The sequence below is a fragment of the Muntiacus reevesi genome, chromosome 4 (genome assembly GCF_963930625.1).
Source record: "Muntiacus reevesi chromosome 4, mMunRee1.1, whole genome shotgun sequence".
Lineage (NCBI taxonomy): Eukaryota > Metazoa > Chordata > Mammalia > Artiodactyla > Cervidae > Muntiacus > Muntiacus reevesi.
This window is the reverse complement of record NC_089252.1, coordinates 168,283,962-168,309,313: the sequence shown is the minus strand read 5'-3', so window position 1 is coordinate 168,309,313 and position 25,352 is coordinate 168,283,962.

Below are 25,352 nucleotides of genomic sequence, written 5' to 3'. Positions count from 1 at the left end.
CAGCGAGTGTATACAGGGTGCTAGATGCCCTTACATCCCTATTGCTCAAACTGTCAGAGAACTGCTTTCCCCCCAATATAGTAATGCCTTGTATTTATCTGTTTGGTTCATCTCCTCAATTTGGCTAGGAACTAGGAGAATCTATCAGACAGATTCAAATCTGTTTTTATTTCTCTATCCCAGAAGGGCTTCTGGATTTTCCTCTCGAAAGCATTTAGGAAAAAGAAGAGAAATGGTGAGAGAAAGGAGAAAAGTAAAAGGGAATATAAATTCCAGGAGTCTGAGAGTAAGTGTGCCTGTTTTTGAATTGATGGCTCAGAATTGTGTTCCATGGAGTGCTAACTCAGAGTGTGGTCATCTGGCTGAATCACAAAAGACTGAATGCCCAGAGGAACATTATGATTGGCATGATATATCACAAAATCCTAAAAGTTATTGATGAGAAGAATTTCTGTGGAAAAGTCAGCTATTTAGCTCAGCAGAGGCTCTGGTTCTTATTCACTACTTCAAACAAAAAAACAAGATACAAACACCCCTATGACATTTACAATGGACTTTCAGAACATATTTTAAGATTACTTTTAGAATATATATAATCTAAAATTTTAATATTTGATTCGTTTCTTTTCCTTAGTGTCATGCTTCAATAAAATATTCATGGACAGTTACAGAAGGAGACGGGTAAGCAACCCAGATATGCCATGGAGATCCTTGTTTCTCTTTATTCATGTGATGAGGATTAAGGATGTAAGGCTATCTAAAAAACTAAAGAGGCACTGTTTGTCCCAGTTGAAAAGCCAGATTTCATGGCAATTATAGTTCATGGATTAAGTAGAAATTGAAGAGTAAGGGGAATATCAAGAAGTCCATACACCTGTTACAGATGGATGTGGCAGCCTGAGGGTGGGTGAAGTTACATCAATCAGGAACGAAGAACGAAACTTTCTAAAAAGAAAGAACACAATCAGTGGCTTGTGCTTGATTTAATCAGATACCTTGTACTGAAGGTATATATTGTGTTGAAAAGAAATTATTTAAACAGTTCTGATATGTGGTATATGGTTCAGACAATGATCTTATCTTCTGAATATTAAGTCCTTTTCTGAAGATTTATTTCCCATCCCAATGGTCAAACTAATAGTGATTAGTTTACTAACTAGGTAATTCAGGGTAGTCAGATTAGTGTAAAATGAACATGCCTCACAAGTTTACTTGATAGTGATAAAATGTCCATGTTCTTAACCTCTTATTAGAAAATTAATTCTAAAAAATTTAGTTGTATTTCTATGTGCTGCGGGATATAGCATAAATCAAATATTATGTGGGACTACTATTAATGCAACTTCTTTTTCTCATCTTCTGAACTGGTTGAGTGCTTCATTTTGAAGGGTTGGTTGGCTCTTGGAGAATGCTTTCAGCAAAGTGCATAGAATAAAACAGTGTACCTTGCTCCCCTAGAACAAAAATGCGTGTATATATTTAAAATGAGCCTAAACAGCTGGCAAAATAGCTACTTAGAAGTGTTTTATTTTAAAATGACTAAGGTAAAATACAACATGAAAATAACTGCATTGTTAATAACTGGATTACAATTGGTTTCAGCTTAGCTCTTTTAGAATTGCAGAATTTTATTTTTACTGCCATTATATGAGAATCACTTTGAAAGTGTTATCTTAATATCGAAATACGTATGTTAAGTGCCAGTCCCAAATGAAAAGAAGAGCATTTTTTAACATTACCAGAGGGAGGGAGGGGGCAGGCGAGAGAGGCTGTGACTGGGGAGGAATAGAGATTGACAATTAGATAAATGTGATAAGCAAGGGAAACCTTTAATATAGCATCCAATTAATTAATTACTGTGCTGTGCCCTTCCATAGGGACTGGACGGACTGTGTCACATGAAATCTCTAGAATAATACATTCTCTGGCTCAGGGGTTAAAGAATCTGCCTGCAAGGCAGGAGACCCAGGTTTGATCCCTCAGTCAGGGAGGTCCCCTGAAAAAGGGAATGGCAACCTACTCCAGTATTCTTGCTTGGAGAATTCCATGGACAAAGGAGTGTGGCCAGTTGTAGTCGATGGGGCCGCAAAGAGTTGGACATGGCTGAGTGACGAACACACACTTACATTTTTGAAGGAAGATTATACTGAATCTGGTTGGAGAATATTGTGGTGACTGAAGCAGGAGATCAGCAAAGACTATCATTGACCTTGATTATCCTTCATTATCACCTCTGATTCTAAGGTTATTAGTCACTCATTTGTAGTGAGGCATCCCATCTATGTCAGCTGCTTTGTTAAAATCCCACGAGAATCTATACTGCTTCCCAGAGCACTAAGATAACACAAAGATTGACATCAAGTGGTCACTCAAGTTGTGTACCAGAAAAATAATACATTTACCAAAAGGGAAGTCATTTTACATCTTCTGTCACTAGGCTTAGATAGCTAAGTGACTTTAAGTTTTCTTGATGTATCTCAAGTTAAACTTGTGAATCCCCCTACTTGGAATGAGATTGTAAAAGATAAGCTTTACATAGAACGTAATTTACAAATCACTTCTTTCTTCAAATATTGCTGCTATTAGGTTCAGTCTGGTTTCTCTTGCCTTATCTTAAAGGAGAATTTCAGTTATCCTGTGGTGGTTTAGTTTCTAAGTCATGTCCAACTCTTGAAACCCCATGGACTGAAGCCCGCCAGGCTCCTCCGTCCATGGGATTCTCCAGGCAAGAATGCTGGAGTGGGTTGCCATTTCCTTCTCCGGGGGATCTTCCCCACCCAGGGATCGAACCCGGGTCTCCTGCATTGCAGGCAGATTCTTTGCCAACTGAGCTATGAGGGAAGCCCATCAATTATGCTGATGACATCATAATTCATAAGATGATGACATTCATAATTCATAATTTCTCCATATTCCCCACAGTTAGAACATATACACCAAGGTCATTCCTGTGGCAATTAGCCATTACAGATTCAAGCCATAACAACATCACCAACAACAATAAATCAGCATCATTATGCTCATAGCCAAGTGCTGCCACGTGATATCAAAAGCACTAATGACAAGTACTCAGTTAAAAAGTTCTGAGGAGAAGTAAAAAAAATACTGAGATATTAATGGACTCTTGGAAACTGTCTCCAAATTGATTTTTTTCTGAGTTCAATTTTTTTTTAATGTGATGGAGTTTCTGTTGTTCTTTTTTTTTTTTAGTGTTGGCCGGAAAAATATCTTATATCTTAAAATACCAACTTAGTGATGTACAAATAAGGACAAATTCATGGAATTTAAAAGTGAAAAAGGAAACTTAGTCATCTTTAAGCCCAATGCATATAATGACAAATCATCAGAATTGCCTAGAATTGCACACACGTGTACATTTTGCATATATAATAGAAGTGCAAATATAATGTATACTTATTAGTATTTAAGGTATACATATATATATATGTATATATGTTGTTGAACTTCCTTTCTGGATATTCAGTTCCAATTTAGTAGGTTCCCCAGTGGCTCAGCAGTAAAGAATTCGCCTACATTGCAGGAGACGCAGGAGTCTCCGGTTCTATCTCTGGGTCGGGAAGATTCTCTGGACGAGGGCATGGCAACCCACTGCAGTATGCTTGCTGAGAAAATGCCATGGACAGAGGAGCCTGGTGGGCTGCAGTCCGTGGGGTCGCAGAGTCAGACACAGCTGAAGCGACGGAGCCGGAGCTCCAGAGACTAGCAAAGCAAGGCTTCTGATGACCCATCGGATCTGGAAGTCATTCATGTTGCAACCTCCATCACTTTGCATGTGAGGCAGCTGAACTGCCATGTGGATTGGCCAACCTCCCAGCTGTCACACAGCCAATGGAGAGGAGTCAAGGATGAATCACAGGCTTCCTGAGTGCTGTCCTTTCCCAGTAACCTAGGTTTCTTCCTCAAGAGGTTTTGTGAGAAATGGCTAATCCTCTCTGTCTCCTTACTTATAGCCTTTCTTTAGTTTTTGTTTGATAAAGAATTACTTATGTTGCTAATTCACTACCTGGCCTCTAAAGGTAGCTTGATATTGTGTTTGTACACAAAAATAAAGCTGTTAATGCTTGATGCCTTTGCTTGGAAATGGTTTTCGCATGTTTTCTCATTTCCTTTTTTCAAGATTTATCTTCTAACTGGTGGTTTTTTCACTTCAAAGTTAAATTATTTAAATCTAAGAAAAAGTGAATTGTTTATTCAATTGTTTATTCAATTAACAGTGTTGGCCAATGGCATGTTTGTTGGGAGGGTTGTGTTCTTCCCTCTTTCTTTCTATCTTCTCTTTCCTCTTATAATTCCGAAAGGAAATGGCAGATGGTAATAGCTGAAATGTATTTTGATTTCTTTGCCTGGTGTGTGCATGACTGCCCTCTGTTGGATGAAATCAGTTCTGCTCTAATATGTTAGACTGCCTTGCCCTCTAGTGGTTTATATAGAAGATAGTGATGAAGACACTGGGAAACGCTGCATGAAGGATCAATTCTTTTCTTCCCCAATAATTGATATTTTCACAAATTTCAACCAAAAGCCTGATTTAATAATAACTATAATTTAAGAAGTAGGAACTCACCCTGAGTGTGCCTCACATTTCTTTTATGGATATATCAATGGGGTCATTAAGTTAAATGAGTGCGTTTTATAAGGAATGTGAAATTTATGGTTACTTTTGATCCCATAACTCAGTTTATCACTTCTTTAACTGAAAACATCTAATAAGTCACTTTTTGAAAATGAAATTTCCTGAACTGAAATGAATTGCATTTGCTATGACTGAGATTCTATCAACGGAAGCAGAGACAAGCAACAAATCTTAAAAATATCTGAGATTTTTAACTTTTGAAAACATCCTCACTTTTGAAGAAAAAAAATATCTGTGACATAAAATTTGAAAACCAAGTTGCCTATTGTGAATTTACTACCCTTTAAACTTAGTTGAAACATAAACTTCATAATTTCTCAGTTAATTAATTCCTTCAAAGTCAGTTGAGCATAACCTATTTTTCCAGCTCTCAGGTGAGAGAGCTGGAAATAACATTCTCCCTCTTTTGTAGCCTACCGTAATCAAATTTGAAGATTCTGATAGGGTTGAGTTTTGTTTCAAAGAATAGACTAATTTCTTCTGTTTATTCCATCACTCGAAGTTTACCACTCTCATTGGGTCTCCCTTGTGGCTAACTGGTAGAGAATCCGCCCGCAGTGCAGGAGACCTGTGTTCAATCCCTGGGCTGGAAAGATCCCCTGGAGGAGGGAAGAGCTACCCACCCCAGTATTCTGGCCCGGAGAATGCATGGACTTTATAGGCCATGGGGTCACACAGAGTCGGGCACGACTGAGTGACTTAAAGTGTCCGACTCTTTGCGGCCCCATGGACTGTAGCCCACCAGGCTCCTCTGTCCATGGGATTCTCCAGGCAAGAATACTGGAGTGGTTTGCCATGCCCTCCTCCAGGGGATCTTCCCAACCCAGGGATCGACCCCAGTCTCTTGCATTGAGGGTGGGTTCGTTACCCTCCGAGCCATCAGGGAAGCCCTACCACTCTCATGGCTCTTATTTATCAGTTCAGTAGTTCCTCTCTGAATCTCCAGGGTCGAGTATAGTACCACAGCCATGGTGGACTTTTAATAAATCTTTGCTTATAGCACCTTTTCTAGCCCTCTTCTTTTGCCTCCTCTGGTGTCCATGAAACCCTGCAACCCTAGTATCAAAACCTCCCCTGAAAGGTACATCAGGCATGCATGGTGCATGCTAAGATGCTCATTCGTGTCCGACTCTTTGCGACGCTATGGACTCTTTGCTACACTATGGACTGTAGCCCTCCAGGCTCCTCTGTCCATGGAGTTCTCTAGGCAAAAATACCGCTGTGGGTTGTCATCTCCTCCTCCAGGGGATCTTCCCAACCCAGGGATCGAACCTGCATCTCTTATGTCTCCTACATTGGCAGGGGGGGTTCTTTGCCACTAGTCTGCTTGGGAAGCCCTAAATCAGGCATCCATTGTCTTAAAATAAAGTCAGTTGTTTCTTAGCCTATGAGTAAAAATATACAAAGCCTTTTCTTGAGTTTAAAATTGAGGATTTACAGGTATATACACACATAGATAGGTAGATAGAGGATAGATTCTAGAGGAGAAAGGGTGGCTATTTATAGACCAATGAAAGGGATTAGAGATTACCATGTAGGCATTTATGTTCTTTCTTTAAAAGAATATTTGGTCTGCTCACTTTATAAGACTGTATTCCTTAAAAAGCAAAGCTACCTCATCTGTTTTGTTTTCTTTTTCAATCTAGCGTTCCTTCTTTTATTTTCCCCAGATCATATTTGCTCATTTTAAAGACTGTGGTTTGGACACTAAGCAGCTGAAACTGGAAAAAACTAAACCAAGGAACTCACCCTTGCTCGTCTGTACCAGCAGGAGTGACATCGGCCAGGTGACTCCTACCAGTTGTGTAGAGCTGGTGGCGGTCCTGGTCGACTGCTGTGTGTGTTCTGCTGAGCTGGTGCTTATTCACAGTGTCATGATCACCAGATAGCAGAAGGGAGCTTTCATTTGTTCACACCAGAAACTTGCACGTGCTGCTCTCTCTGTCTGCTCAATTTTACTTCCTCTAATACTGAATTCTCAGACGTATTAGACCTAGTACTCTTCATATATGCTACTCGGTGACTTCTAAAAACTCCAGAGTAGAGTTGATCACAACTTCATTTGTGTTTTTACTTTACAAGGTAAAGAGCCTTATTCAGGCGCTTACCAATGTCTAGCATAATTTCTGAGCACTGGGAACTTTAGCTGTGAACTGTTTTTTTTAAATTAAAATGTAATTGTTAAACTTGCCTTGTACTTTACAATTTTTACCCTTTTGTTCTTTTGGGCAGTTATATTTTAGTCAGATGTTATAGAGTCTAACTAGGACCTTTTGCATTTTATCTCTTGTCTACCTTTCTATATATCCTAGATTTTTTAAAATATTCTTTCATCTTTCAATTAATGAATTCTTCCAACTTTTTTTTTAATTTCTAGAAGCTAATTTTTGTTCATGGATTTTTTGTTGTTGTTGTTCATGGATTTTTTTTCACGACATATGAATCTTGTTTTCAGTGTATTATATCTTATTTAGTCTCTCTGAAAAAAATATTTGATTTTAAACAAACTCTCATCATCATGGTATACAAATTATGTATTTCTACTGATTTTCCTCTGTCATGTTGCATATATCTTCCAATCTGTTTTGAAGACTGGTTTTAAGCTCACATTTAAGAAGGGGGTAAAATAGGAAGGTCTGTGTGTATAAGAAGTTCAGCGGACTTCATATTACAGGAGTGGATGTGAGTAACCGTTAAAGTAGAAAAAGCCTCCAAATGCCAGAATAAGGAGAGTTTTATTCTATAGTTTTACATTTAAAATGTACTTATGATCCAGAGATGTATGATGCCATTTTTTTAGAGAGATGAAATGTGCTTTCTGTCCACTGCTGAGTCTGGTAACAGGTATGACAAGTGGTGGTGGGAGACTTCTACTGTCTGCTCACCTCAGGGTCTCTGGGTCAGCATCATTTAAGAGTCTCCTAGAGCAAGTTAAATCTCTTCTTAATCCTGTTGCCTACAGAGATCTTTCCACTCATCCCAGTCTATAGCTTCTGCCATTCCTCATCCTTTTCCCTTTTGTCATCTTCTAAAATACATGAGTTTTTTGTCTGTTGATTGCATCTTCATCTATTTCTTCAGAGCTGTGAAGTGTATACCTCTTTGTTTTCTAAGCTATCAATTTAGGAGGTTGTAGGGATGAAAAGCGGAGAAGGCAATGGCACCCCACTCCAGTCCTCTTGCCTGGAAAATCCCATGGATGGAGGAGACTGGTGGGCTGCAGTCCATGGGGTCACTAAGAGTTGAACACGACTGAGCGACTTCACTTTCACTTTTCACTTTCATGCATTGGAGAAGGAAATGGCAACCCCCTCCAGTGTTCTTGCCTGGAGAATCCCAGGGACGGGGGAGCCTGGGGGGCTGCCTTCTATGGGGTCGCACAGAGTCGGACACGACTGAAGCGACTTAGCAGCAGCAGGGATGAAAAGAGATATACGCTTATGGTCAGACCACCATTTTGAAACAGAAATCCTAAGAAGGACCCAGAGAGACAATAGCAAACACTTGTACTGCCCTAGTGATGAGAAAATGAAGAGTGGCAGAAAGCAGTGCAGCGGGACGTATGTTAAGTCCTTTTATGTTCTTGTGCATCATGCTCAGTCGCGTCTGACTGTTTGCAACCCCATGGACTGTAGCCCACCAGGCTCATCTGTCCATGGGAATTTCCAGGCAAGAATATTGGATTGGGTATCCATTCTCTTTTCCAGGGGATGTTCCCGACCCAGGGATCAAAATTGCATCTCCCGTGTCTCCTGCATTGCAGGCGAATTCTTTACCAGCTGAGTCATGTCATGTTCTTAAAGCCTATCTATTGGATTAAATACACTAACCTTATTTAAATCTCATAATAAAATATTAGAATTAAACTACTACCTGGGGTCATCTTGCCAAACTTCAGTTTGGAGGTTGGAATTCCTTCTATGCTCTTTCAGTCAATGTGATTCCCAAATATACTTGGCCATCCTTACTGAGTACCTAATGAAGCAATGCACATGGTTGGAAACTTCTACTTTGTTAGAAACTTCTAATAAAGAAATGAATTCAGCTTCTCTTCTCGTTTCACCCACTAATCCTAATCTATCCATTAAAAACATGTGCTTCAGGGAACTCTGTGAACACTTGATATTGTATGTAAAAATAATTTTTAAATGTGCCTAAGAACACTTTTCTGGGAAGAGGGTGCATTGGTCTCACTATGTTCTCAACTTAACCTACAAACAAACAAAAGACCAAAAGTTGCGGGTCTCAAAATGGTCCAGACAAAGTTGGCTTCCTTTAGTTTCTGGCAGCTCTTCAAATATCCAAGAATAACTGTAATCCATTTTTATTTTTGGTATTTATACAATGAAAACTTCAAAGTCATTTAAATAGCATGATACTGCAGCTAAATAGGATTCAAAGGAGTTCAATTTAAGGTTATTATAAACCTGCTCATGTCCATACCTATAAACAAAAAGAGAAGTCAGCTAGTAAAACAAGGCAATAAATGCGGTATACTCTAAATGGTGGGAACTAGAGGTTTGTTGTCTTTAAGAAGTAGGATGGAAAAAATAATACAGGGAATTCTCTCTATGCTCCTGTATTTAATCACTGCACCTGTAAGCTTTTCAATAACAAAGGATAAGATCATATCAATGGGATTTTTGCTTTCACTGACAAATAAATATATCAACATTATTTGTTAAAATGGTTGTAAAATCATTAGCAATTTTTAAAAAGCATATGATTTTGCTATGTTATTAGCATGGCTTTATGAGAAGTATCACTATTATCAGAACTTCGTGAGAACTTGAAATTTCACTAAGAAATTTCATTTTTATAGCATATAATTTTTCTTTGTTAAATTATTAAAATGAAAAATGATACTTTTAGGCATAAATTTTATTTTATTTTTTATTTTTTTAGGCATAAATTTTTTTAAAAGTTAGATAAAACTAAAATTACATGAACTATCAATACCCAGTATATCAATGCTAAGATTTTGGTGTATATATTTTCAGAATAAAATCCCATCTTTCTTGACATCTTTATTTATCAATATATTGTGAATGTCCTTTCACAAGAGTGAATATAGATCTGCCTTTTAATTTTAATTATAACATATTATTCCATTGCTTATATGTATTACAGTTTACTCATAACTGTTTAAATAAACATTTTGTTTCCATTTTTTGCTTTTATAAGCAGCAGTATAATATAAATGCTATGTATATAATTTGGATATTATACATGTTACCAAATTTCCTGAGACCAATTTGTACTTCTACCCAAAGGAAATTAGAATCTTCCCTCCTTTTGCATACTCAGGCTAAATCTGTTGGGCAAACTGTGTATATTTCTTTGTTTTATGATGCTTTCTTTGGGGGGAGTACTTCAGTGCAAAAGACCACTGTTTCTATCTAGCGGTAATAACAGGGTCAATGTGATTTCTCCTGGTTTTTGAGGCTTGTGATTCTATGAATAATAAGGGTTATTGTAAGAAGTCTGCAAAGAGCCTATGGTTTTGGAATAACCTTTGCTTGATAATTCAAAAAGATGAATTCAATCCATCTCTATAAAGAGAAAATATATCCTCATACTCTTATAAGGATGGAAGATGCTGTATAAACATCAATACCTATTATAGTAAATTCCCAATTTGAGAGCCATGAGGATGAAAAAAAAAAAAAGAAAAGACTGCAGAGAAAGAAAGGATGGATGACTGAATTCATAGATAATCCAAAAGCTTCATTTTGGCCGATAGCTTAAATGAATATCTCACACCTGATGTTTCCCTCCAAACTACTAACAATGAATTATTTAAAATAAAAGTAAAAAATGAAAATAAAGTTGAAATTAAAATTAAGTGGTGTAAAATAGATCTTTTTTATGACACTAGCTTGAAATAGTTACTCATAAGCAGAAAGTATTTAAAAGAGGATAGAAAGAACAAGGAGACCTCAGTTTAGATAAATTGACAATAAATCATTTCCTGAAAATTACATTATCACACTTATTCAATTATTCAATAATTATTTGGAAATTATTCTATTTTACTCATATTGTATCACATATAAAAACCCAGAAAATGGAGCTAATGGTGTTTAAAGTTGTTTAAAAAAGAATATTTTTCTTTATTGTATTTTAAACACAATAACCAACACTTAGTATATTAGAAACTGAAAGGAAGTTATGATTATATATATATTATTTCTTAAGACGCAACAGAACTTACACGTGGTTTATGGGCTTTTAAAGCTGAAGTTCAACAAAAAAGGCAGTTATGTACCTCAAGTATGATGGAATTAACCTAATTTGGATTAATATTTTCAGAATAATATTAGATCCATTTTTTTCTATTTCTTTTTTTTATGGTGTGTATTTCACAAGATTGTTTGTGATGTTAAGTGAGATACCATATTCACTTATTTATTTATTTTTTAATTTATTATTTGCATGTCATGCAGGATCTTAGTTCCCCAACTAGAGATCAAGACCACGCCCCTTGCAGTGGCAGCAGGGAGCCCTGACCGCTGGACCACTAGGGGTTGCCACAAGCATTCAGTTGAAAGAACACCCACAATATCTGCCAAGTGTGATAAAGGGAAGCCTAATAAAATGAGGTCTGCCTCTCATGGGCTTAAGTTTTCTAAGTTCCCTCCATCCCACTAAAGCATCACTTTCTCATTGACAAAAGATTGCTGACAAATGTTATCACCTTCTCCTGTTACATATTATCTAATTTTCCTTTTCCTTCTGGATTTATACTCTTTTAAAAATACATTTACTTTTATATTAGTTGGATTATATAAAGAATAAAGATAAATTATTTAAGCCTCATCTCTTAACCAACACTCTATTAAAATAATTTATTTTCCTCAATATGAAAACATTTTCTTATCAGATCATTTATGCAGAAGTGGGTAAAAATATATATTTCCAGCCAATATTTTCTATAAAACTGGGCAAAAGATATTGAACTAATATTTCTTAACATCCTCTTTATTCTTATGCTGGAAGTGGGAATTCTCCACAAGCAAAAGCAATCAGAGTAAACAATAGGAACAATTCACAAGTTTGACTGACATAGTTTCAGATCTTTTCTATTATTTAAATTATTGTTCAGCCGATCTCCAAGTATTTAATCAAAGTAAAACATAAGTAATAAAATCTCCCAATTACCCCTTTAATTGTGCTCTAAGTAATGAATACAGTTACTGCAAAATATATAGCTATTGTTATGATATTGATAAGGAGATTGTTGAAAATGTCATCATGTCTGGAAAAGTGACCAGACAGGTTGCTGGGGGCTGCATGTAAACTAGCTGTGAGGGTTGATTAAGGAGAAAAGTCCCAGAAAAAGTGTCTGTGATAGTATTGAGACTTGCCTTAACTACCAAAAAGTAACATTTTGTGTTACAGTTTTCTATAAACACACCTTTGTACTTGAAATAGCTCTAGGTTGAGTTTTAAAATCTAATCCATGTGGCAATATCATAATAGTTGGGATTGCTTCTGCTCTCTTTTGCCTCAGTTTGGGTCACACTGGCTTAAAAAAAGATTGAAGTCTATTTCTACCTATTATAATTAAAACCCTAAAATGCAAACCACACTGTAAATTAGATTTTCAATGCGCTGCACTTTATAAAAACAGGATATTTGTGAAAGATTGTGAATATTAGACAATGAAGCCATACTTTCACAATTGGTTTATTTTCTGTCTGGGCTACTCAATTATCATGTGGCAACAGGGACAGGAAAGAGTCTGCTGCAATTGGAGAGACCAAAGTTCTATCCCTGGGTCGGGAAGACCCTCTGGAGAAGGAAGTGGCAACCCACCTCAGTATCTTGCCTGGAAAATCTCATGGCTGGAGGAGCTTGGCAGATTACAGTCCATGGGGTTGCAAAGAGTTGGACACGACTGAGTGACTTCACTTAAACTTACGGAAAGGCAATTTTAAGGTCAAAGCAGACGGATTAATTCTATTTCTCTGTGAAAACTTGGAAATGCAATATCAGAAAGGTAGTTGGTTCTCAAACTCGTAATAATACCGATTTTCTATGACCATTTAGAAAGCAGCTTTAAAACTTCAGTTTTGTGTTAATAAACATTTTATCTGAACTTCTAGCTTACTGCATAATTTGGGAACTTGGTCTGGAATCGTGAGATGTCCTCCGGAGTATGGCTATTTATATATGCAATAGACTAGATTCCTGTTTACTTTGTCTACTTTCTTCTGGCAACCACCTGGGGCTGGTATATGAACAGAGAGAACATGAGGCATGATAAATTGAATAGGAAGCATGCATATACTTGGTGGATTTTTAAAAATGTTGTAGGGTTGGGCTATAAAAAAATTTAAGAACATAAGGTCTTGTTATCCTGGAAAATTTGAGAATTAATAAAACAAACACTAGGAATGTCATCACTGATGTATGCAAATAAATTCTATATGTAATGAGAATAATGTTAGAAGGTCTATGTGGCATGAACTTAAGGAAAAATGAATTAATTTGATTTAATTAATTTATTGTTTTGCTCAACCATTAAGTAAACGTTGCATGAATTCCTACCATGTGTTAGTCTTGTGCTAGGCCTTGCAGAAAGAATAAAGATGAATAAAACATGTCTCTTGCCTGGGGGCACTCACAGTCATGGTCTAGTGAATGATAATAAAAAACTAACTACACGAAAACAAGGATTTGAGTGATCAATGTGTTGGGAATTAAAGTCTGGTAGGCCGTCTATCCCCAATGGTTGATTTATTGATTTTTACCTTATCTTATTCCAGAAAGAATGTTTTAGGAATGAGATAGACACAATGAAACAAATATGAAAGCTGAGGAGTTAAGGAAAAAAGAAAACATAACCCATACAAAGGTAGAAATAAATATACATCTCTTTTTCCAAAGGATAAACTAAAACCCAGCCAGGCTGAAGTAGGTATAAACCAAGAAAATATTGAGGAAGGAGAAGAAGAGTGGAATGTTGGCTTCTTTCAGATTGGAAGAATAGAACAAAATGTAAGTATTTCAAGTATTATTAACGTTACTTGCTAATACTTTGAAAAATTGAATATCATCTCTCGGTATGAGATAAATGTGCTTTAAACACTTCAAGAGGCAATATGTGGCAGTTAATCTTTGTTGCTTTTTATTTCTTTATATTGCATATTTACCATTGTTGTTCTTATTATCAAATCCCTATGACATTAAAAATAAAAAAAAAGATGAAAAGCTTATATCACATTTTCTTATAACTTCAATAGAGATTTGATGAAAAAATTTATACTTTGGTGTCGTCTTGATTCTTGAGCTTACTCCCAGATCAGCTACAAATGTGTCCTATGGCCTGAGGCATTGAGACACCACAGAGCCCTGCAAAAATTTCCTGACGGATCAGACAACCCACTTATTCCATGTCCCCGGGTGTCCCACTGACCTAGATTACTGTCAGCAAAGGTGCTTTAGCTTTCAGTTTAAAATATCTGCTGGGTTTGCAAACTCAGACTCACTTTACCATTTAGCTGAAAATGCATTTTAGGGTGCTGGAGTTTGCTTTCATTCGTTCATCCACGCTTACTTAGTTCTTAGTGCAGAAGAAAGAGTGCCACCTACTGGATGTGGGATAGGAAGAGAATACGACAAAAAATGGATTCTTAGGAAAGGCAGATTCAAAGTAAACGTGAAAGGAAAAATGTCAAAGAATGTCTCATTTCCCTAATAATAATTACATAAATTTGCTTAAATGCTTTTATTGTAAATAAATACTGAATGGACATTATCCTAGAATTTCCATCTAAATATTTAGAAATAAAGATTCCTCTTGTTTTCTTATAACTTATTTTTAAAGAATTTTTTAAAAATTTAGAGCAGTTTTAAGATTCACTGCAAAATTATGGGGAAGGTACAAAAATTTCTTGCTTAACCTGCCCCTCCTAAGCACACATATGTGGGCCTAACTCCCCTGTTATCAACATCACTTACACGGGGAGTGGTACATTTCTTACTACTTCTGAATCTACATTTACAAATTACAATAAACTAAAGTCCACAGTTTACATTAGGGTTTGTTCTTGGTGTTATACATTTCATAGGTTAGGACAAGTGTATAATGCTATGTATCCATAATTATAATATTATATAGATTACTTTTATTGCCCTAAAGTTTCTCTGTGCTCCATCTATTCATCCCACTCTCCTTCCCTTGAGGCAACTTTCTTTTTATGGTCCCCATATTTTGCCTTTTCCAAAATGTAATATAATTGAAAGCATACCGTAGGCAGCCTTTTCAGATTGGCTTCTTCCACTTAGTATTTTTTCCCTCTATGTCTTTTCATGACTCCACAGCTCCTTTCTTCTTAGCAATGTATAATACTCCATCATCTGAACGTGCAGGTTTATTTATTCATTTACCTACTGACAGATATCTTGGTTGCTTCCAGGTTTTGGCAATTCTGAACCAAGATGCTATAGACATCTGTGTGCAGATTTTGTGTGGATACAGTTTTCAACTTCTCTTGATAAACACCAAGGAGCCTGATTGCTGGATTGTATGGTAAGAGTATGTTAGTTTTATAGAAACTGCCAAATTACCTTCAAAAGTGAAAGTATTTATAGGTATACTAACGTTAGGTATAAATCTAACGAAATATATACAAGATCTATATGAGGTAAACTATAGACCTCTGGTAGAGAAAATTTTAAAAGAACTAAATGAATGGAGAGATTCCATGTTCATGGATAGGGAGACTCAATAGTGTTAAGCTGTCAGTTCTTCCGAAGTTGCTCTATTGACTGAATGCAATCCCAGTCAAAATCCCAGCAAGTTACTTTGTTTATATTGACAATTTCATTATGAAGTTTATGTGGAGAGATAAAAGACCAAGGATAGCCAACACAGCATTGAAGAAGCAATATAAAGTTGGAGGAGTAACCCTATACTATCCATCTTCAAGACTTAGTATAAAGCTACGGTAATCAAGTGAAATAAAAAGAAAGTCATTCAGTCATGTTCTAATCTTTGTGACCCATGGACTATACAGTCCATGGAATTCTCCAGGCAAGAATACTGGAGTGGGTAGCCTTTCCCTTCTCCAGGGGATCTTCCCAACCCAGGGGTCAAACCCAGGTCTCCCGCATTGCAGGCAGATTCTTTACCAGTTGAGCCACAAGGAAAGCTCAAGAATACTGGTGTGGATAGCCTATCCCTTCTCCAGGGGATCGTCCTGCCTGATCCAGGAATCGAATGGAGGTCTCCTGCAATGCAGGTGGATTCTTTACCAACTGAGCTATCAGGGAGTTCAGTTCAGTTCAGTTCAGTCCAGTCGCTCAGTCGTGTCCGACTCTTTGTGACCCCATGAACTGCAGCACACCAGGCCTCCCTGTCCATCATCAACTCCTGGAGTCCATCCAAACCCATGTCCATTGTGTCAGTGATGCCATTCAACCGTCTCATCCTCTGTTGCCCCTTTCTCCTCCTGCCCTCAGTCTTTCCCAGCATCAGGGTCTTTTCAAATGAGTCAGCTCTCCACATCCAGTGGCCAAAGTATTGGAATTTCAGCTTCAATATCAGTCCCTCCAGTGAACACCCAGGACTAATCTCCTTTAGGATGGACTGGTTGGATCTCCTTGCAGTCCAAGGGGCTCTCAAGAGTCTTCTCCAACACCACAGTTCAAAAGCATCAATTCTTCTGTGCTCAGATTTCTTTAGAGTTCAACTCTCACATCCATACCTGACCACTGGAAAAACCATAGCGTTGACTAGATGGGCCTTTGTAGGCAAAGTAATGTCTCTGCTTTTTAATATGCTGTCTAGGTTGGTCATAACTTTCCTTCCAAGGAGTAAGCATCTTTTAATTTCATTACTGCAGTCACCATCTGCAGTGATTTTGGAGCCCAGAAAAATAAAGTCAGCCACTGTTTCCACTGTTTCCCCTTCTATTTCCCATGAAGTGATGAGACCAGAAGCCATGATCTTAGTTTTCTGAATGCTGAACTTTAAGCCACCTGTTTCACTCTCCTCTTTCACTTTCATCAGGAGGCTCTTTAGTTCTTCTTCCTTTCTGCCATAAGGGTAGTGTCATCTGCATATCTGAGGTTATTGATATTTCTCCTGGGAATCTTGATTCCAGCTTGTGCTTCCTCCAGCCCAGCATTTCTCATGATGTACTCTGCATATCAGGGAAGCCCTACAGTAATCAAGACACTGTGCTACTAGGAAAATAATAGACAAGTAGATGGGTGTAACAGAATAGAGAGCTACAGGAGAAAAAACTAGGTGGATATTGATGTGCCCCTCTTTACCTCTGATAATTTTCCTTGCTTCAAAGCCTGCTTGTCTATAATTAATATAGCTACTCTTGCTTTATTTTGACCAATGTCAACATGGTATGTTTTCTCCAGTCACTTACTTTTAATTTTTATGGTTCTAGAATTGATGCTTTCAAACTGAGGTTCTGGAGAAGGCTCTTGAGGGTCCCTTGGACAGCAAGTAGATTAAACTACTCAATCCTAAAGGAAACCAACCCTGAATATTCATTGGAAGGACTGATGCTGAAGCCGAAGCTCCAATACTTTGACCACTTGACGTGAAGAACCAACTCACTTGAAAAGACCCTGATGCTGGGAAAGATTGAGGGCAAGAGGAGAAGGGGATGGTAGAGGATGAGATGGTTGGATGGCATCATATACTCAGTGCACATGAGTGTGATAGTGAAGGACAGGGAAGGCTAGTGTGCTACAGTTCATGGCGTCGCAAAGAGTTGGACATGACTTAGCAACTGAACAACAAAATTTAAAGTGAGTTTCTTGTGGACAACATACAGTTGGGTCAAGTCTTTTGATCCATTCTGGCAATCTCTGTCTTTTGACTGGCACATGTAGACCACTGACATTCAAAGTGATTATTGTTACATTTGGATGAATATCCACCATATTTGTTGCTATGTTTTATTTGCTGCCCTTTTAGTCCTTATTTCATCTTCTACCCTTTTTCTGCCTTTGTCATTTTAATTGATTCCATTTTCTGTTTTTTTAGCTCATCAGTTATATTCTGTTCTTTAATATTTTAGTGGTTATTCTAGAGTTTACAATACACATTTACAATGAATACAAGTCTACTCTTAAATATTGCAATACCACTTCACTGACAGTGTGAGTACCTTATAACAAAATATTCCTAATTCCTCCTTCTTATCCCTTGTGTCATTTGTTGCCATTTATTTCACTAATATATAAGCATACATATGCATAGATGTGTATATAGATGTATGATATATACATAAGCTTGATTATCAAATCCATTGTAGCTATTATTATTTTGAGAAAACTGTTATCTGTTAGATGAATTAAGAATAAGAAAAATAAAAGCTTGATCTAATTTTCACTTAATCCTTTGATGCTCTTGCTTTCTTTATGTAGATTGAGTTTCTGACATAATAATTTCTTCTCTCTAAAGAACTTTAAATTTTTTGCAAGGCAGGTCTACTGGCAACACATTTTCTCAACTTTTGTTTGTCTGAGAAAGTATTTCTCTTTCATACTGAAGTTATTTGGAGAATAGCTTCATTGAGTAAAGAATTTTAGTTGGTAGTTTTTTTCTTTCCACACTTTAAGTATTTGACTACATTCTCTTCTTTTTTGCATGGTTTCTGAAAAGAATCTGGATGTAACTCTTACCTTTGTTGCTGTACAGGTAATATGTTTTCACCCTCCTCTGGCTTCTTTTAAGAAATTTTCTTTATTTTCAATTTTTTTTTTTTTTGTAATTTGAAAATGATATGCCTAGGTGTAGGGTTTTTTTTTTTCCCCCATTTATTCTGTTTGTTGTTCTTGGAAATTCCCGGATCCATAGTTTGGTATCTGACCTTAATTTGGGGGAAATTACCAGCCATTATTTTTTCAAATATTTTTTCTCGTCTCTTCTTTCTCCATCTGGTATACTCGTTAAACGTAAGTCACACCTCTTTAAATTGCCCCCACAGTCATTGGCTCCTAAGTTCTGTGGTTTTCAGTCCTTTCTTCTCTTTGCTTTTCTGTTTTGGAGGTTTCTACTGAAGAGCCTTCAAGTTGAGTCTTTCCCCAGCTGTATCTTGTTTACTAGTAAACCCAACCCTTGTAGCTCAATGGGTAAAGAATCTGCCTGCAATGTGGGTAGACCTGGGTTCGATCCCTGGGTTGGGAGGATCCCCTGGAGCAAGGGGATGGTTCCTCACTCCAGTATTCTGGCCTGGAGAATTTCATGGCCTATATAGTCCATGAGGTCGCAAATAGTTGGACACGACTGAATAACTTTCACTTCAGTTCACTTAAGTAAACCCAACAAAGGCATTCTTCATTTCTGTTACAGTGTTTTTGTTTTTGTTTTCAATCTCTAGCATTTCTGTTTGGTCTTTCTTAGGATTTCCTTTTCTCAGCTTATGTTGTCCATCTGTTCTTGCATGTTGTCTATTTTACCTACTAGAGTCCTTTGCATATTAATCATGATTGTTTTAAATTCCTGACCTGATAATTCCAACATCCTTACTTTGTCTGATTTTGATGCTTGCTCGATATATTCAAATTGTGTGTTTTGCTCTTTGGTATGTGTTGTAAATTTTTTAATAGTCAGACATGATGTACCAGGGAAAAGGAACTGCTGTAAATAGGCCTTTATAATGTGGCTCTGAGGTGGGGCCATGGAGGTCTGTCTTTCAGGGAGCCTATGCCGCTGGACTGTGAACCTCACAAGTGTTTTTAATTTTCCTAGAAGGATACCCTTCTAAGTGAAAGAGGCTGGCTAGAGTGGGCTGGAGTTGAATAATACCCCTCTCCCAGGTGTTTGAGGCTCTGATAACCCACAGCAGGTTAATTAGTTTCCCCTGAGGTCACTGCTTCTTATAAAGAGCAGAATGCTGCGGTATGTTTCAAAATGGTTCCGTTCCTTTCCCTTCAGAAGCGTGAGGGAATGTTCTCTAATATGCTGTGGAAACGTGGCTGAGCTCCTGGGTGTGAATCTCTGCAAACTGTGAGTGCTCACCCACGACTGGATCCCCACAGATTTTATCTCCCAGAGTTGTCCACATTGTGCTTTCCTGAATTTGTCAGTTACAGATCTGGTTTTCCTACCCTGGTACTGCTTCCTGCGGTCATTTTAGCTCATGAATCTCTGCTCCAGTGAGTTAGTTTCTACATTCACATGTATGTCTTTCTGATCATGTGAATTCACAATTTACCTTGTATTCTCACCTCTCTTATGGGTCCTAGAAGGATTGTTGATTTTTTTCAGTAATTTCAGCTTTTTACCTACTCTTTGGATAGAGTGGTAGCTTACAAGATCCTTACATTGGGAGTCTGTTTCATATGTTTAAAAATTTTCATTTACTTTTTATCTAATAATATAGAACAATTATATATCCTCTTATGTTGTCTTTGTAAAGAAGATTAACTTTCTTGACAGTCTAATCCTACAATATGGAAAGCTCAGGTTATTAAAAGACTAAAAACATTTATAACTTGGATTCTAGTAATTAAAGGTAGTCAAAGTTTGAGAAGAAAACTCTGGTCTAAATATGGTCAATGATTTTCATCAATATGAAGTCAGCACTTGTGGTTTAAATGGCTGTTTCTTTAGCTTGTTGTATTACATTCTCTCTTTTTTTTGCATATTATCAGTATTTTATTAACAACTGCAGAATATTCTGCTTAAAGTCCCACAAATTAAAGACTGACATCACAGTCACATCAGAAGTAAATAGGAATGTGATTAAGAGGACTAAATACAATGAGGATAGTAATAGGTATAGTAACCACATGTATCGAGTACTTCTGTGTCATGCACTATAACTTGCATATTTATTCCGTGCAAAAACTGTCATAGATATTCTATTGTTCCCATTTCAAAGATGAGACTATTTGGAAAAGTTAGACAATTTGCCCTATATTAAGATCCTAGAAAGTAGTAGATTTGATATAATAAAATACCAATGATCTTGAGAAATACAATACATGCCATATTTGAAAGCCAACCATCTCCTCTTGAGAAATACAGTAATGTCTTTCCAACTGGGCTGGCCAAGTGAGATTAAGGAAAAATCAACACAGTGGGCAGGTTTGCAGATAAGAAATTTAAGTTCTCACAGAGAAAATGACAATAAGATTTAGAACTGGTAAAACTGCAAAAGTTCTTACCAAAAAAAAAAGTCTATATAAATACTTGATTGTCTAACACAATCATACCCATTTTGAACACTTACTGTGTGCTAATTTGTAAATTAGTTCATTTAATTTTCACAACTACCACAGGAGTTATTGGCAAAAGGTGGCAGTATCAGGATGCAAGCCAGAAAAATTGATCTGTTCCCCTACAGCCTATAGAATCAGCCACCATGCTATGACCAGGGACACTTTCACACCTTCAGACTTCCTAATTTTCTTTTTTTTAAAAATTAATTTATTTGTTTTAATTGGAGGCTAATTGCTTTACAATATTGTAGTGGTTTTGCCACACAATGACATGAGTCAGCCATGGGTGTACATGTGTCCCCATCCTGAACACCCTTCCACCTCCCTCCCCACCCCACCCCTCAGGGTCATCCCAGTGCACCAGCCCTGAGCACCCTGTCTCATGCATCGGACCTGGACTGGTGATCTGTTTCACATATGGTGATATACATGTTTCAATGCTATTCTTTCAAATCATCCCACCCTTGCCTTTTCTCACAAAGTCCAAAAGTCTGTTCTTTACATCTGTATCTCTTTTGCTGTCTCACATATAGGGTCATCATTACCATCTTTCTAAATTCTATATATATGCATTAATATACTGTATTGGTGTTTTTCTTTCTGACTTACTTCACTCTGTATAATAGGCTCCAGTTTCATCCACCTCATTAGAACTGATTCAAATGAATTCTTTTTAACGGCTGAGTAATATTCCATTGTGTATATGTACCACAGCTTTCTTATCCATTCATCTGCTGATGGACATCTAGGTTGCTTCCATGTCCTGGCTATTATAAACAGTGCTTCGATGAACTTTGGGGTATACGTGTCTCTTTCAATTCTGGTTTCCTGGGTGTGTATGCCCAGCAGTGGAATTGCTCTGTCATTTGGGATTCCTATTTCCAGTTTTTAAAGGAATTTTCACACTGTTCTCCATAGTGGCTATACTTGTTTGCATTCCCATCAACAGTGTAAGAGGGTTCCCTTTTCTCTGTACCCTCTCCAGCATTTATTGTTTGTAGACTTTTGGATAGCAGCCATTCTGACTGGCGTGAGATGGTACCTCATTGTGGTTTTGATTTGCATTTCTCTGATAATGAGTGATGCTGAGCATCTTTTCATATGTTTGTTAGCCATCTGTATGTCTTCCTTGGAGAAATGGCTGTTTAGTTCTTTGGCCCATTTTTTGATTGGGTCATTTATTTTTCTGGAATTCAGCTGTATGAGCTGTTTGTGTATTTTTGAGGTTAATGCTTAGTCAGTTGCTTCATTTTATATTATTTTCTCCGATTCTGCAGGCTGTTTTTTCACCTTGCTTATAGTTTCCTTAGTTGTGCAAAAGCTCTTAAGTTTAATTAGGTCCCATTTGTTTATTTTTGCTTTTATTTCCATTACTCTGGGAGGTGGGTCCTGCTGTGATTTACATCAGAGAGTGTTTTGCCTATGTCTTCCACTAGGAGTTTTATAGTTTCTTGGTCTTACGTTTAGACATTTTATTTTTGTGTATGGTGTTATAAGGGAAGTGAAAAGCAAAGGGGAAAAGGAAAGATATTCCCATTTGAATACAGAGTTCCAAAGAATAGCAAGGAGAGACAAGAAAGCCTTCCTCAGTGATCAATGCAAAGAAATAGAGGAAAACAATAGAATGGGAAAGACTAGAGATCTCTTCAAGAAAATTAGAGATACCAAGGGAACATTTCATGCAAAGATGGGCTCAATAGAGGACAGAAATGGTATGGACCTAACAGAAGCAGACAATATTAAGAAGAGGTGGCAAGAATACACAGAAGAACTGTACAAAAAAGATCTTCACGGCCCAGATCATCATGATGGTGTGATCACTCACCTAGAGTCAGACATCCTGGAATGTGAAGTCAAGTGGGCCTTAGGAAGCATCACTATGAACAAAGCTAGTGGAGGTGATGGAATTCCAGTTGAGCTATTTCAGATCCTGAAGGATGATGCTGTGAAAGTTCTGCACTCAATATGCCAGCAAATTTGAAAAACTCAGTAGTGGCCACAGGACTGGAGAAGGTCAGTTTTCATTCCAATCCCAAAGAAAGGCAATGCCAAAAAATGCTCAAACTACCGCACAATTGCACTCATCTCACATGCTAGTAAAGTAATGCTTAAAATTCTCCAAGCCAGGCTTCAGCAATTCGTGAACCATGAAATTCCAGATGTTCAAGCTGGTTTTAGGAAAGGCAGAGGAACCAGAGATCAAATTGCTAATATCCGCTGGATCATTGAAAAAGTAAGAGAGTTCCAGAAAAACATCTATTTCTGTTTTATTGACTATGCCAAAGCCTTTGACTGTGTGGATCACAATAAACTATGGAAAATTCTGAAAGAGATGAGCATACCAGACCACCTGACCTGCCTCTTGAGAAGCCTGTTTGCAGGTCAGGAAGCTACAATTAGAACTGGACATGGAACAACAGACTGGTTCCAAATAGGAAAAGGAGTACATCAAGGCTGTATATTGTCACCCTGCTTATTTAACTTATATGCAGAGCACATCATGAGAAACTCTGGGCTGCAAGAAGCACAAGCTGAAATCAAGATTGCCGGGAGAAATATCAATAGCCTCAGATATGCAGATGACACCACCCTTATGGCAGAAAGTAAAGGAAATACTAAAGAGACTCTTGATGAAGGTGAAAGAAGAGAGTGAAAAAGTTGGCTTAAAGCTCTACATTCAGAAAACTAAGATCATGGCATCTGGTCCCGTCACTTCATGGCAAATAGATGGGGAAACAGTGGCTGACTTTATTTTTCTGGGCTCCAAAATCGCTGTGCATCATACTGATTGCAGCCACCAAATTAAAAGATGCTTACTCCTTGGAAGGAAAGTTATGACCAACCTAGACAGCATATTAAAAAGCAGAGACATTACTTTGCCAACAAAGGTCTGTCTAGTCAAAGCTATGGTTTTCCAGTGGTCATGTATGGATGTGAGAGTTGGACTATAAAGAAAGCTGAGCACTGAAGAATTGATGCTTTTGAACTGTGGTGTTGGAGAAGACTCTTGAGAGTACCTTGGACTGCAAGGAGATCCACCCAGTGCATCCTAAAGGAGATTAGTCCTGGGTGTTCATTGGAGGGACTGATGTTGAAGCTGAAACTCTAATACTTTGGCCACCTGATGTAGAGAGCTGACTCATTTGAAAAGACCCTGATGCTGGGAAAGATTGAGGGCAGGAGGAGAAGGGGATGACAGAGGATGAGATGGCTGGATGGCATCACTGACTCGATGGACATGAGTTTGGGTAAACTCCAGGAGTTGGTGATGGACAGGGAGGCCTGGAGTGCTGTGGTTCATGGTGTCACAGAGAGTTGGACACAACTGAGTGACTGAACTGATGCTGTTAGAAAGTGTTCGAGTTTCATTCTTTTACAAGTGGTTGACCAGTTTCCCCAGAACCACTTGTTAAAGAGATTGTCTTTTCTCCATTGTATCTTTTTGCCTCTTTTGTCAAAGATAAGGTGTCCATAGGTGCGTGGATTTATCTCTGGGCTTTCTATTTTGTTTCATTGATCTATATTTCTGTCTTTGTGCCAGTACCATACTGTCTTAATGACTGTAGCTTTGTAGTAGAGTCTGAAGTCAGGAAGGTTGATTCCTCCAGTTCCATTCTTCTTTCTCAAGATTGCTCTGTTTATTCGAGGTTTTCTGTATTTCCATACAAATTGTGAAAGTATTTGTTCTTGTTCTGTGAAAAATACCATTGGTAGCTTATAGGGATTACATTGAATCTATATGATTGCTTTGGGTAGTCTACTCATTTTCACAGTATAGATTTTTCCAATCCATGAGTACGGTATATTTCTCAATCTATTTGTATCATCTTTGATTTCTTTCATCAGTGTTTTATAGTTTTCTACACATAGGTCTTTTGTTTCTTTAGGTAGATTTACTCCTAAGTATTTTATTCTTTTTGTTGCAATGGTGAATGGAATTGTTTCCTTAATTTCTGTTTTCTCATTGATAGTGTGTAGGAATGCAAGGGATTTCTCTGTGTTAATTTTATATCCTGCAACTTTACTATATTCATTGATTAGCTCTAGTAATTTTCTGATGGTGTCTTTAGGGTTTTCTATGTAGAGGATCATGTCATCTGCAAACAGAGTTTTACTTCTTCTTTTCCAGTCTGGATTCCTTTTATTTCTTTTTCTTTTCTGATTGCTGTGGCTAAAACTTCCAAAACCATGTTGAATAGTAGTGGTGAGATGGGGCACCCTTGTTTTGTACCTGACTTTAGGGGAAATGCTTTCAATTTTTCACCACTGTGGCATTGAGGATAATGTTTGCTGTGTGTTTATCATATATATCTTTTTTTATGTTGACGTATGTTCCATCTATGCCTGTTTTCTGGAGGATTTTTATCATAAATGGATATTGAATTTTGTCAAAGGCTTTCTCTGCATCTATTGAGATAATCATATGGTTTTTATCTTTCAATTTGTTAATGTGGTGTATCACATTGAATGATTTGTGAATACTGAAGAATCCTTG